Source organism: Tenrec ecaudatus, chromosome 11 (assembly GCF_050624435.1).
Source record: "Tenrec ecaudatus isolate mTenEca1 chromosome 11, mTenEca1.hap1, whole genome shotgun sequence".
In the NCBI taxonomy this organism is placed as follows: Eukaryota; Metazoa; Chordata; class Mammalia; order Afrosoricida; family Tenrecidae; genus Tenrec; species Tenrec ecaudatus.
In genome coordinates, this window is record NC_134540.1 from 88675867 (window position 1) to 88688857 (window position 12991).

A 12991-nucleotide genomic window follows, 5' to 3' on the forward strand; every position below is an offset into this window, starting at 1 on the left:
CCCATGACAGACATTTCTTCCCTGGCTTTTTGGAAGTTGATGGGAGTCTTTCCCTTCTTACCCATTATTTACATTTTGTCTTTATTTTACTATCATTTTATCCTTACCACCTTACTTAGATTTTGTTATTTATTGTTCCTGTTGGGTTTCCCAGTTTGTGAAGCACAGGAGTGGATGCATAGTGGTAATAACTGATACAAGGGGAATATAGAGGCTACAGGGGTGGGGAGTGAGAGGAAGGGAAAGGGGATTTCGGGGGTAAATAATGAAGGCAGGATGGGGGAAGGGAGCTCTAGGACAGGTTGTGATTGTATAAGTCATGTTAAGGCGATTTAACCATGGGGCAGGGAGGGGTGGAATGCGCTAACATCGATATGGTAATGGTACAATTGTACAATTCTCTTTGATGTGATTGAACTATTGAATTATAGGGCATGTAAATTATGTGCCAATAAAACTATTGGAAAACGTTAGTCTTTGCATGGACTTTTGGAGGTTCCTCTAATTTTTTATTTATTAAAAAATTTATTTTAGCAATCCCACTGAGCATTTATTGTTCTAAATAAATGCAGGGCAGGGCTTCCCAGCATGGCGGTGTGGCCCTACTTGCCAGCGATGAGCGGGTTCGCAGCACCCAGACGATGGACGGAGTCGCCTCGCAGGAGCATCTTGGAGATGTAGCGGGTCTTGTGGACTTCTTGCCCTTGTCGCGCTTGGGGCCCTCGGTCCACATCTTCCTCGTGTTCTCCAGCACCATATTGCAGTGCCTGTGGAAGGTCTTCACACGGCCCAGAAGCTTCTTGTTGTTGCCACCGTTGATAAGCACTGCGGTGCTGCTGCTGAAGGACTGCGGGAGCACGGGGAGGGCCGTGCTAAACTCCTCCTCTGGCTGCCGCAGCTCCTCTGGGGTATCTTGCTCAGGGCCTTGTTGGGGAGGCTCATGGCGCTAGCTGCGCTCTCGGATCAGGCCCGTCTTCTCCATCTTGCTTCTGCCTATCGCTGTCATTTTTTCTTTCTCCCTTTCCTCAGTTAGACTGTTCATTCACAGCACCACAATCAAACCCCACCCGCTGCTGTCGGCCTGACTCTGGCTCATGGCAATCCCATCTGTGCAGAGCAGAGGCGTGTCACAGACGAGACTTCTCAGCAGTAGAGCACCAGGCCTTGCTTCCCAGGGCCTCTGGGTGAGTTCCAACTTCCCACCTTTGGGATTGGAGTCAAGTGCTCTCCCTGTTTGCACCGCCTGGGGGGCTCCATTTCCACCACCCCCATCCTGAAATGCACACGTGATTGCTTAGCTAGACCAATCTACTCATATGGAGAGCCCTAGAAATGGCCGCTTCAGGGTGCCCATGGAGAACCCTGGAAGTGGCAAGAGCTCTCAGGCAGCAGTTGCACCCGTACACGTTGGCACACACGCAAGCACCACAGCGATACCGATTCACCTGGACTCTTGGCTCTTAAGGCAGCAGGTGGGTAGGTTTTTCTCACCAGCAACTTCCTGGAACAAGTCTTTGTTTGTCTTGAACCTGCCACCCAATGCTGACTCGTGTGCAAAGCTCTGAATCTATTCTGGAGTAAAGGGACTGGAACCAAGGCAAAGAAACAAAGGGCCAAGTGGGTGGGGCTCTGTGTTGGTTGTTGGGTTTTCTTGGCTATATATATTCTAATTAAATTTAGCACATTTATAAAATAACCACTCTTATGGATAAAATGTGAAATCACCATACATACAATTTACCATGCCTCAGTGACATAAAAAAACACATGGTAAATACATTATAATTACTGGTTCAGATAAAACCGAGACAGTTCGCTCTTCCTAAGTACTCATTTCACTGTAAAAGGTTTAATAAATAATTATATTGCAGCAGTTATGTGGTTTCCTTAATGGCTTATTAAACAGTAATAAAGTGATCAACAACTGGTCTAAATAGGACTTAAAAACACCTTGCAAATAATGTGTAATGTAGTCCCCGGGTAAACCAGCTATGGAAAATCAACATTCTTTAAATATCAATACACATTAGTACTGCATTTCCTTTCCATTTTTAGACCTATCCTATTCAGTTAAAAGATTTAAAAAGCAGATGAAAGATACTTATAATCAGATGCACACCCTTTAAAACAAATGAGTGGAGAGTCGCAGTCTTTGGCATGAATCTGAGAGTCTCACAATACTGTACATTTCCAGCCTTGTTTTGCTCTTGCCTGAATTGAAGCCAAAAACCTTTCAGAAACCTGTGTTCACCAAATACAGAGTCAACTGCCAAGGCATAAACGGAATTCTAAAGATTAACTGCAGCTCCAGCCATTGTTAGTTTTTATTGCCTTTGTTTGCTTTTTAAAATGGATTTATGGTCTCAAATGTGGATTGCCTGCATGCTAACAGTTTACTAATTTTTCCTATAAGAACGTTGTCTTAGTTTGTCAGCATTTCACTAACCTACTTTTTTTCTTGATATGATACACTTCAGTTTCTCAGTATTTTTCTTTAGAAACACAAAGATAAATCTCTTTAATAAAAAAATCTCTTTAATCAATTGCAAAGTACTGCCATATCCCCAGCGAGGCCAGCAGGATTGAACGCAGTTGTGCAATCTCATCCCTGCTCCCAAAGTTGAAGCAGGGCAGTGCTCACTGGGCCGCTAAGCTCTTACTCTGCTGAGACTTGCAGTGTGGTAGATACTGTATCTCCGACTGTTACCGGTTCAGCCCTTGATACCTTCATATACTGGCTCTGTCTAGGCAAAGATCTCAAAGTATATGCTCTTCTCTTTAAACACAGTCTAGCTGTTTCAGTAGCTAAAGCTATCTTTCCACTATCATTAAAGCGCACTCTTGAGTTATTTTATTTCTGAGGCTTTCTGTAAAGTGACTGCATTCATTCATTCACTCATTCACGTATTTATGTAGTTATTTTTATTGATAATATCCCTTACCCATTATCTATCTCAGCAGTTCTTCAAATGATACCCAGGCAGCCAGAAGACTCTAAATTTATAAAAGGGGTCCCAACATCAAAATGATTTTTCAAAATGATAACAGGATGTTATTTGCTCTTTTCAACCTGTGTGGATGTTTGCATTGATGGTGTTGAAATAATGGTGGGCAAATTGCCAGTGCCTAGGCTCAAATCAAGACAGTGGCATTAAACCTTGTCTCGCAACACTCAGACTCTTTATTGTTACATGTTCCCAGCCCTGACTGCTCAAATGGTAAATGTCTGTTTCACTTAAGAATGGCCTTGATGGTACATTCAAAGTGATTCTTTTGATTAATCCTTGGTCCTTTTTAATACTCTGATGACATGGGAAGTATACATACCGAGGGACAATGGTTATCTCAAGAAAAGCACTTGCGAGAATCTTTGAGTTGTGAGCTAAGCTAGACATATTTATTTCTGGGGACAGCATCTTTACTTGGAAGAACACCTGAGAGACAAATGACCTGCATTGACACGTGGGCATTTGGCAGACATTTTCTTGAGAGAGGAAAATGTTGCCCGTCACTTCAAGGAAAGCAGTATTTGATAAGACTGGATTTTACCAGTGAGAATGAGAACTTCTGGAAACACCCATCTGACACTGAGCATCACAGCTTCCTCACACTGAAAGACTTTTCTGATTGACGGTGATGTTAATTAAAGAAATTTCTAGATAGTTTATAACAAAATGTGTCAGCTGTATAACTCAGAGAACCAATATTTTCCAAATGGTTAATTGATGATGTTACAAAATCCTAGATGGGTAAATGATTAGGGTAAGTTAGACTAATGAATTTAAATACGAGTGATGGCAAAATGTTCATTGATATGTTTTAGATTCTCCACTGTTTCTAACCTTTAAGATAATAACTTCAGTATCAGAAACAGCTATAATAATTAAAAATGGCCATTAAAATATTCCACCCTTTTCCAAATACTATCTGGGTAAGGCCTTGCTTTCTTCATATACATTAACCAAACACAGACGGCAATAGACTTCATAGAGGAACAGACATGAGAATTCACCTGTTTTCTAGTAAGCCAGATTTAAGATGATATAAGTCTTATTGAATATCTTTTATTTTAGAAAATGTAGCCCTATTTTTTAAACTAAAACATATTGCTAAGCATTAACTCATTGTTATTTTAAATGCATGGATCATTATTTAAAATTTTATCAGTTCTTATTTCCAATGGCTGTAGATATTGATACACCTATGTCACATGAACAAAAGGTGTTTTGAATCTCAGCATTTTAAAAGGTGTCCTGGGACATACAGAGCACTTCCATTAAGTACCACTGCCCTGAAACTAAGGAGCCACCTAGTGCTGTGGGTTAGACATTGTGCTGTTCACCGAAAGATCGGAGTTTCAAACTCGCCAGTTGCTCCATAGAAGAAAGTGGGACTGTTTGTCCTATAAGCACATATAGCCTTGGACACCCTAGCTGGTCGCATGGGCATTGAGTCCTTGGTAGTGGGTTGGGTTGCACTTCTACTACTGAACTCCAGCGACTCTCACCAAATTTCTTTGCAAATGCTATTGTACTTCTTCCATATTGGTGATAAAATTAAGTCAACTCAGAACGAACATCGATTTCGCTTATATTCCAGCTCATGAAAATATGTTTAAAATGCATCACGCTTTGTCATGCGATAGCATAACCATCAGAATAATTATCAGCTTCATTGGTAATCTTAGATTGGTTACCAAGAATGCCAGCCAATGTATGCTCATTGGATAGAGTTGTCTGTAAAATCAGAACTAATTTTATGAATGCTTAGAATAATATTTCATAAAAGTTAGAGTGGAAGCTGTTGATGCAGAAAATTCAGATACAGAAATTAATTCCTGATATGTGGAAATGGCGCTGCTGTCAGATTACTTTAACTGTAAAGAAAGGACTAGATTGAAAAAATGGAATCTTTTCCTTAGTTTTCTATAGGCATTAGGTTTCTAGAAAAGAAGTATGCTCCGTGGGTCATTTTTCAGCACCAGTTCTGTAGGCATCGCATGACTCTTAGTAGTGCACATACTGATTTTGACTTCTCTTCCAAAAAGGCTGAGAGTTACCACATGAACACTGACTGGTTCCTTGAAACAGTGGGGTTCTTAATGCTGACAAATATCAACCAACCAACCAACCTAAAAAGCAAACAAAACATCCCACAAAAACTAATAAAACCATTTGTTAGAGTTGAAAGCTCAAGTCTTTGAATTAACGTGTTGTTCCATTGTGAACAGTCACACATCCATAAACAGAGCATCACAAAGACAATTTAAGATCAGCACAGAAACGTACAGTTCCTCAAGACTTTTGTTTTAAAATAGTAAATTTTGAACCTAATACTTATTTTTAAAAAGAAAAAAAATGAGAAGATCTCCTTTGGGCTTCAATGCCTTCATTAAACTTGATTCTATTCATTGTGTCTTTCTTGAGTTCTGCACATGTTTTCAGAGTGTGTTTCTGATAGAATGCTCTTAAAAATGAAAATGTTTTAGGGCTCCTGCTGAGTTCATAATTTTCAAATGTTAATAATCTCACTAATTTTAGCTCAAGAATTCATTACACTTCATCGGATTTCCTTTCTACACCAAGGCCTTCCCACGTGTTCTAGGTTAATTCTCTGATGTTATACAGTGACTTAAAAATGACTTAAGAATTTTATCCTGTGCCTGCCCCTCCCCCGAGAAGAATTTGTTCCAAAGGACGACATTGATTCTGCAGCTCCCGGAGAGGGACATATCTGATCAGCGCACACGGGAGCAGATGAAGGGGGAGGAAGAGATAGTGGAGCACAGCCTGGCCCACCAGGCCGTGAGGATGATGTTCTTGATTAGAGCAGCCAGTCCACAGAGAGGACAACATGGCTGGCCCCACTATGAGACATGATGCCCCTCAGTGACCAATGGTGATACAGGGGACAGCACCTGAGACAGTGTGGAAATTGCACCTGATCTGACCCCACCACACCGAGGCAAAGCACTGGGGGAGTGCAGCGGAATAGCAAGGGAATGGAGTGGCAAGGGCCCCAGGGAATGCTGAAAGTGGACTTTGGGGCCAGGGTGTGGTGCCCCAACAGACTGGACTGGAAAACACTCCTAAGGGCCAACAAAAGATCCTTGAACTAACTACAAGCTTTTCTTTCTTGATGTGTTTTGTTCTTTGTCAGTGGTTTGTTGTTGATGTTTTGTTGTCTGGTTGTATACTGTTGGTTTGTTTTCTTCTGTCTTGTTTTTGTGCATGTTATTATCTCTACAGGTCTGTCTAAACAAGACAGGCTGGATGAACTATCTGGAGGAAAAACAATGGGGCCGACAGTTCCGGGGGGACTTGGGATAGGGGGAGGTGGGGTGGGTAAGGAAGTGGTGTTAACAAACCCAGGGACAAGGGAACAACATGGGACCCAAATTGGTGGTGAGGGGGGAGTGGCAGGCCTGGTAGGGAATGATCAAGGGTAAGGTAACATAAAGAAGAGGTATAGCTGTAACCCAGGTGGGGACGGAGCATGGTAGTGGGGCAGGAGGAAAGTCAAGGGAGAGGGAGGAAAGAGCTAGGAGGCAAAGGGCATTTATAGAGGTCTAGACAGCGACATGTACATGCATATATATATATGAGGAGAGGGAAATAGATCTATTTGTCTATATTTATAGATTTAGTATTAAGGTGGCTGAAGGACCTTGAGCCTCTACTCAAGCACTCCCTCAATGCATGAATACTTTCTTCTATTAAATTGGCACTCTACAATGCTTACTCTCCCGACACAACCGCTGAAGCCAAAGCAGGTGAACAAGTAAATGTGGTGAAGAAAGCTGATGGTGCCCAGCTATTAAAAGAGATAGTGTCTGGGGTCTTAAAGGCTTGAAGATAAACAAGCGGCCATCTAGCTCAGAAGCAACAAAGCCCACATGGAAGAACACACCAGCTTGTGTGATCACGTGGTCCTGAAGGGATCAGTTATCAGGCATCACAGAACAAAAAATCATATCATTGACTGCACACCTCCATGATACGATCAATGAGGACAAACGGGTGCATAAGCAAATGTGGCGAAGAAAGCTGATGGTGCCCGGCTATCGAAAGAGATAGTGTCTGGGGTCTTAAAGGCTTGAAGGTGAACAAGTGGCCATCTAGCTCAGAAACAACAAAGCCCACATGGAAGAAGCACACCAGCCTGTGCGATCACGAGGTGCCAAAGGGATCAGGTATACGGCATCATCCAAAAAAAAAAAATACCATAGTGAATGAAGGGGGAAGTGCAGAGTGGAGACTCAAAGCCCATTTGTCGGCCACTGGAGATCCCCTTGCAGAGGGGTCTAGGGGAGGAGATGAGTCAGTCAGGATGTGATGTAGCACCAATGAAGAATACAGCTTTCCTCTAATTCCTAAATGATTCCTCCCCCCCAACTACCACGATCCGAATTCTACCTTGCAAGACTGGATAGAGCAGAGGTTGTACTCTGGTGCATATGGGAGCTGGAGGCACAGGGAATCCAGGGTGGATGATACCTTCAGGACCATGAGTATGAGGGGCGATACTGGGAGAGTAGAGGGTGAGTGGGTTGGAAAGGGGGAACCGATTACAAGGACCTACATGTGATCTCCTCCCTGGGGGACGGACAACAGAGAAGGGGGTGAAGGGAGACACCGGATAGGGCAAGATATGACAAAATAATAATCTATAAATCATCAAGGGCTCATGAGGAAGCGGGGAGCTGGGAGGGAGGGGGAAAAAAAGAGGACCTGATGCAAAGGGCTTAAGTGGAGGGCAAATGCTTTGAAAATGATTAGGGCAAAGAATGTACAGATGTGCTTTATACAATTGATGTATGTATATGTACGGATTGTGATAAGAGTTGCATGAGCCCCTAGTAAAATGTTAAAAAAAAAAAAAGAAAATGATGAGGGCAAAGAATGTACAGATGTGCTTTACACAATTGATATATGTATGGACTGTGATAAGAGTTGTATGAGCCCCTAATAAAATGTTTAAAAATTTTTTTATCCTGAGCTATCTGAAGCAAACAGAGTTTAAGTTTTATCAGAAACTATATTGCCATCATGCTTCCAACCACAGGTGCAAATAATGTATTCAGTTTTTAGATTTATGTAGCGGTGCTTTTGATTAGGGGGAAATGTTTAGGAAACTGGCTTGCTTTTAATCACACATAGGTTTCAGAGGCTGTCCTCAAGACACAGAGCCAATGTTCCAGTGTTTGGTGAGCTTGTATGAAATCCTGCCCCCAGGAAGACAGGGAAGACAGGCCAGGGGTTCTTTGTTAGGCCTGCCTGAATTTACTTTAATTTGAACTTACAGCTTGTGCCCGTGACCAGGCTTGGTGAAGTGGAGGGGCAGCGAGGGAAAGGCAGGCCTTTGACAGGATGGACTGACGCAGTGGCGGCAACAATGTTCTCCTGTTCTCAAACCGGAGCACAATTGCGACGATGGTGCAGGACCAGGCAGCACTTCCTTTATTGTACATGAGCTCACTCTGAGTTGGAACCCACCTGACGGCACCAGACAACAGCAACAGCTGTCATCAACCTCATGTTCAAGTGCAAAGTTGGTAGCCTTTCTGATGGAAGCAATGAAGATATTGCCGTGTACTGAAGCAAAGAATATAAAGGTGCAGAGTTGATCGCTTTGTTTCACTGGGCCATTGAGGGACTTGTAGGCTTGGACCAGTGCTCTTTGCTTTTGTTCTCCAAGGGAAAGCCCTAAGACTTTCAACGAAGTGGTGCATGTGTGCATAATTATGAATGCGCTTTCATTTATTTCAATAAATGTTACTTTTAAAAGAATATCTGGAGTAGATGCACACTGTCTATGTGTTATGCTGTGCTTCACTGTGGTTGAGCCAACCCTAACACACTGAAATGAAACACTGCCATTTCTTCTCCATTCCCAGGCTCAATTTTGGCTGATTTTTAGCAATAAATGGCTAAACTTTCGTCCTAGTCCATCTTATTCTGGAAGCTGTCCTGAAATTTCCTCAACAACACGCAAGCCTCCACTGATGGACATGAGAGTGGGGGTGACACTTGAGGTCCATTGGTCAGACCTTAACCTTACGTCACTTCCAAGAAGGACAAGTCACCGAACCACCACTCTGCCCCACTGCATACTGCTACAAACACATCCCAAACCAATCCCCCGTAGGATCGTTGGAGTAAATGGCGACTCGTTGTGACCCTCTCGGGTAGAAGAGAACTGCCCCACCTGGTTTCCCAGGTTGTAGTCTCAGAAAGCGGAATGCCACACCTTCTGCTTCAAAGTGAAATACTTATTCATCCCGCCATCATGACTACTCCCTTTAAACTATAAGGCATACGAATCAGAGATATTTTAATTTTTGCTAGTTCAGTCCTACATATTTTTAGTGACAGTGAATTATAATATCCAAATTAGAAGGCAATCATATTTATAAAATTGTAACCTGTACCTTAAAAAGAAAACCCAACACACATGTAATATTGGGTAACTTAGAAATGTTAATCCTTAAATATCTTGACACACATTTGTAAAGTCCATGATAAAAGCATTGGTTATACAGGGAGACATACATTTAAAATGGGAAGTTATTCACTCTGTAATTTTGGACAAAACGCATAATATCTCTGACTCACTTAAAACCAAAGAACAGGGGAGACGTTCCAAGATGCTATCCAGGTCGAATCACCTGCCTGGTGCTCCTGCTGTTGGGTCGGAAAATCATGAGGGTACTGTTTCTGTCTCTACAAGAAAGGGAGAGAGGGACCAGACCTCAGCCTGGTGCATCAAGCCTTGAGGGCAACATGCCAGCATGAAGCTGTGAACTAACAGAAGTCTGTGAGGCCGGCCCCAATCCCAGCTACTTCAACCCCCATCCCGCCCCAAGAATGTACTACAGAGGGCAGCTCTGAAGATACAGCCCAGGCCGAGGGGCAGGTCTGCCCAGGCCTACAGGAGCAAACAAAGAGGGAAAGAGCGAGAGTGAGAGTGAGAGTGAGAGTGAGAGCGAGTGAATGAGAGAGAGAGAATGAACCTCAATCTGCTCACCAAGCCCTGAGGATGGCATTCTTGATCAGTGCAGCCCAAGGCACAGAGAGGATCATAAGGCTGGCCCCACCAGGAGACACAATGTCCCCTCACTGACCCAAAGCCCTGCAGGGGACATCACTGAAGACACAGGGTGGGAATTGTGACTGGTCTGAAAACCCCCCTCCCACCTCCAACCCTGGGGCAAAGCATGAAGGGAGCACAACAGAGCAGCAAGGGGAGCAAAGCAATGAAGTCCCCGAGGAATCCTGAAAATAGACTTCACACTCTAAGGGCAGGACTTGGCACATCATCAGATTCAATCAGAAAACATATATAAGGATCAGCAGACAGATCTGGAACTATTTATAGGCTGCTGCTGCTCCTCTTCCTCCTCCCCTTCCTCGTCTATCTATATAAAACAGGCAAGATAAACAATCCCAAGGAGAAAGCAATGGGACTGATGGTTCCAGGAGCACAGGAAAGAGGAGGATGTGGGGGAAAGAGAGCAGGGAGTCAACAAACCCAGGAACAAAGAAACAACAAGAGATCTAAAATTGATGGTGAGGAGGGCATAGAATGCCTGGTGGGGTTCAATCAAGTGCAATGTAGCTGAGAAGAAGTACAGAGATCCGAATGAATGTCGAACATGATAGTGGGACAGGAGGAAAGTAAAAGGAAGTAGAAGAAAAAACTAGGAGGCAAAAGACATTTATAGAGGTATAAATCTAGGCATGTACATATGTAATTATATTAATAAATAAAGATAGGTATATAGGCCTACATACATAGATTTATTTATTTTTTAAAAAATAATCATTTTATTGGGGGCTCTTACAACTCGTGTTACAATCCATACACCAATTGCATATGACATATTCATACATCTAGCTCATCGTTCTTTTCTAGATATTTACTTTCCATTGAGCCTCTGGGATCAGCTCCTCTTTTTTTCCCTCCCCCCCCAACCCTCATGACCCCTTGATAGATTGTAGATTGTTAATTATTTTCAAATTTCACACCAACAGCTGTTCTCTTACCCTCTGGTTTCAGTTGTTCTTCCCCCGGGATGGGGGTGTGTGGTTATGTGCCATTCATTGTGATCGGTGGCCCCTCCCTTCCCTCCTCATCTCCTCCCCCTACCCTCTTGTTATCTTTATTCCCATTCCTTTTCCTGGGTTCCATGTGTTGTGAGCTTTATCACTTGCCCATACCTATATGTACATATGTTTATATGTTAAGTATTAAGGAAGCAGACAGACCCTGAACCTCTACTCAAGTACTCCCTCAATGCAAGAACACTTTGTTCTAATAACCTGACATTCTGTGATGCTCACTTTCCTGATACAATTTCTGAAGACAAAACGGGTATATAACCAAATGTGATGAAGAAAACTGATGGTGCCTGGATATTAAATATATATAGCAACTGGGGTCTTAAAGGTTTGAAGTTAAACAATGACCATCTAGCAGAGAAGCAACAAAGCCCACATGGAAGAATCACACCAGTCTGTGTGATCACAAGGTGTTGACAAGATCAGGTATCAGCATCAGAAGACCTAAAATAAACAACCATATCGATGTGAATGTGGGAGGTTGGAGTGGAGACCCAAAACCCATTTGTAGGCAATTGGAAATTCCCTCACAGAAGGGTCACAGGAAGGGATGAGTCATCCAGGGGGCAGTATAACACTGACATTTCTCTAGTTCTTTCATGTTTCCAACCCTCACGATCATGACCCTAGTTCTACCTTACAAGTCCAGCTAGACTAGAGCATGTACACTGGTACAGATAAGAGTTCTTGACACATGGGATCCAGGACAGATAAACTCGTCAGGAACAGTAATGGGAGTAGTGATACCATGAGGATGAGGAGAAGGGGGAGAAAGGGGGAACCGATCACAGGATAGATGTATAATCCATCCCACCCCTGTCCAAGTGGGGATTGTGGTAGATATATAATTGTTTGTCAATTTGAGGATTAAGAGTGTAGGGGTGGAGTCTAGTTTATCAATCAGATCATAGCCAATGAGGCCTCTATGTGGGCATGACCTTCTCCTGAGAATTCTTGAAAATCTGGTCCTTCCTCCTTGGAGGTGGGAGACTCTCTGCTCACACCCTGGGAGACATAGCAACTGATAAGACACATGGACCCACCCTGATGCAGAGACCCCTGCCAGCACTGAGATGTTTCCAATGCCACTGAATCCAAAGACTTCCTACCTAGTGGCCTGTGATCTTCTACATTCGGCATCATTGCATGTGTTTCATGAGTCTGAAGAGGACTTTATAGATTGTTATCAGACATACAGGTTATTATTAGACTTATGGACTTGATCTGGACTGCGCTGTGACGTTTTCTCAATGTTCAGTTGCTCTTGTATATAAATCTCTTTCTTATACACATATGTGTTTCCATGGATTTGTTTCTCTAGTCTACCCAGACTAACACAGGATGAACAACAGAAACGTTGGTGAAGGGAGACAGCAGGTGGTGTAAAATATGAAAACAATAATAATTTATAATTTTAATTTATATTTATAATTTTAATAGTCAGTGGTTCATGAGGGTTGGAGTGCAGGAGAAGGGAAAAAAGAGGAACTGATACCAATGGCTCATAAAGAAAGAAAATGTTTTGAAAATGATGATGGAAACATATGTACAAATGTGATTGATACAATTGATGTATGGATTGTTATAAGAGCTATAAGAGGCCCCAATAAAATGATTTATTAAAACAAAACAAATAACCCAAAGAACAAACCCCCCAAAACAAGAAGCGAAACCAACATAAAACAAACGAAACCCACAATCCACTACCATCTAGCGAATTACTGCTCATTAGAGACCCTAAAAACACAGTAGGACTACTTCTTATAGTTTCTGAGACTACAAAGCTATATAGGAACTTACCATCTCATCTTTATCTAGTAGTTGGGTTTGAACCACTGACCTTACAGTTAGCAGCCCACTGGTTAACCCAC

General features: G+C 42.6%; 1 pseudogene; it reads right to left on the reverse strand.

The window, feature by feature from the left end:
* Positions 1 to 602: 602 nt before the first annotated feature.
* The window catches only part of LOC142461007 (small nuclear ribonucleoprotein Sm D2 pseudogene), a 50262-nt pseudogene continuing 37873 nt past the window's right edge, over positions 603 to 12991 (reverse strand).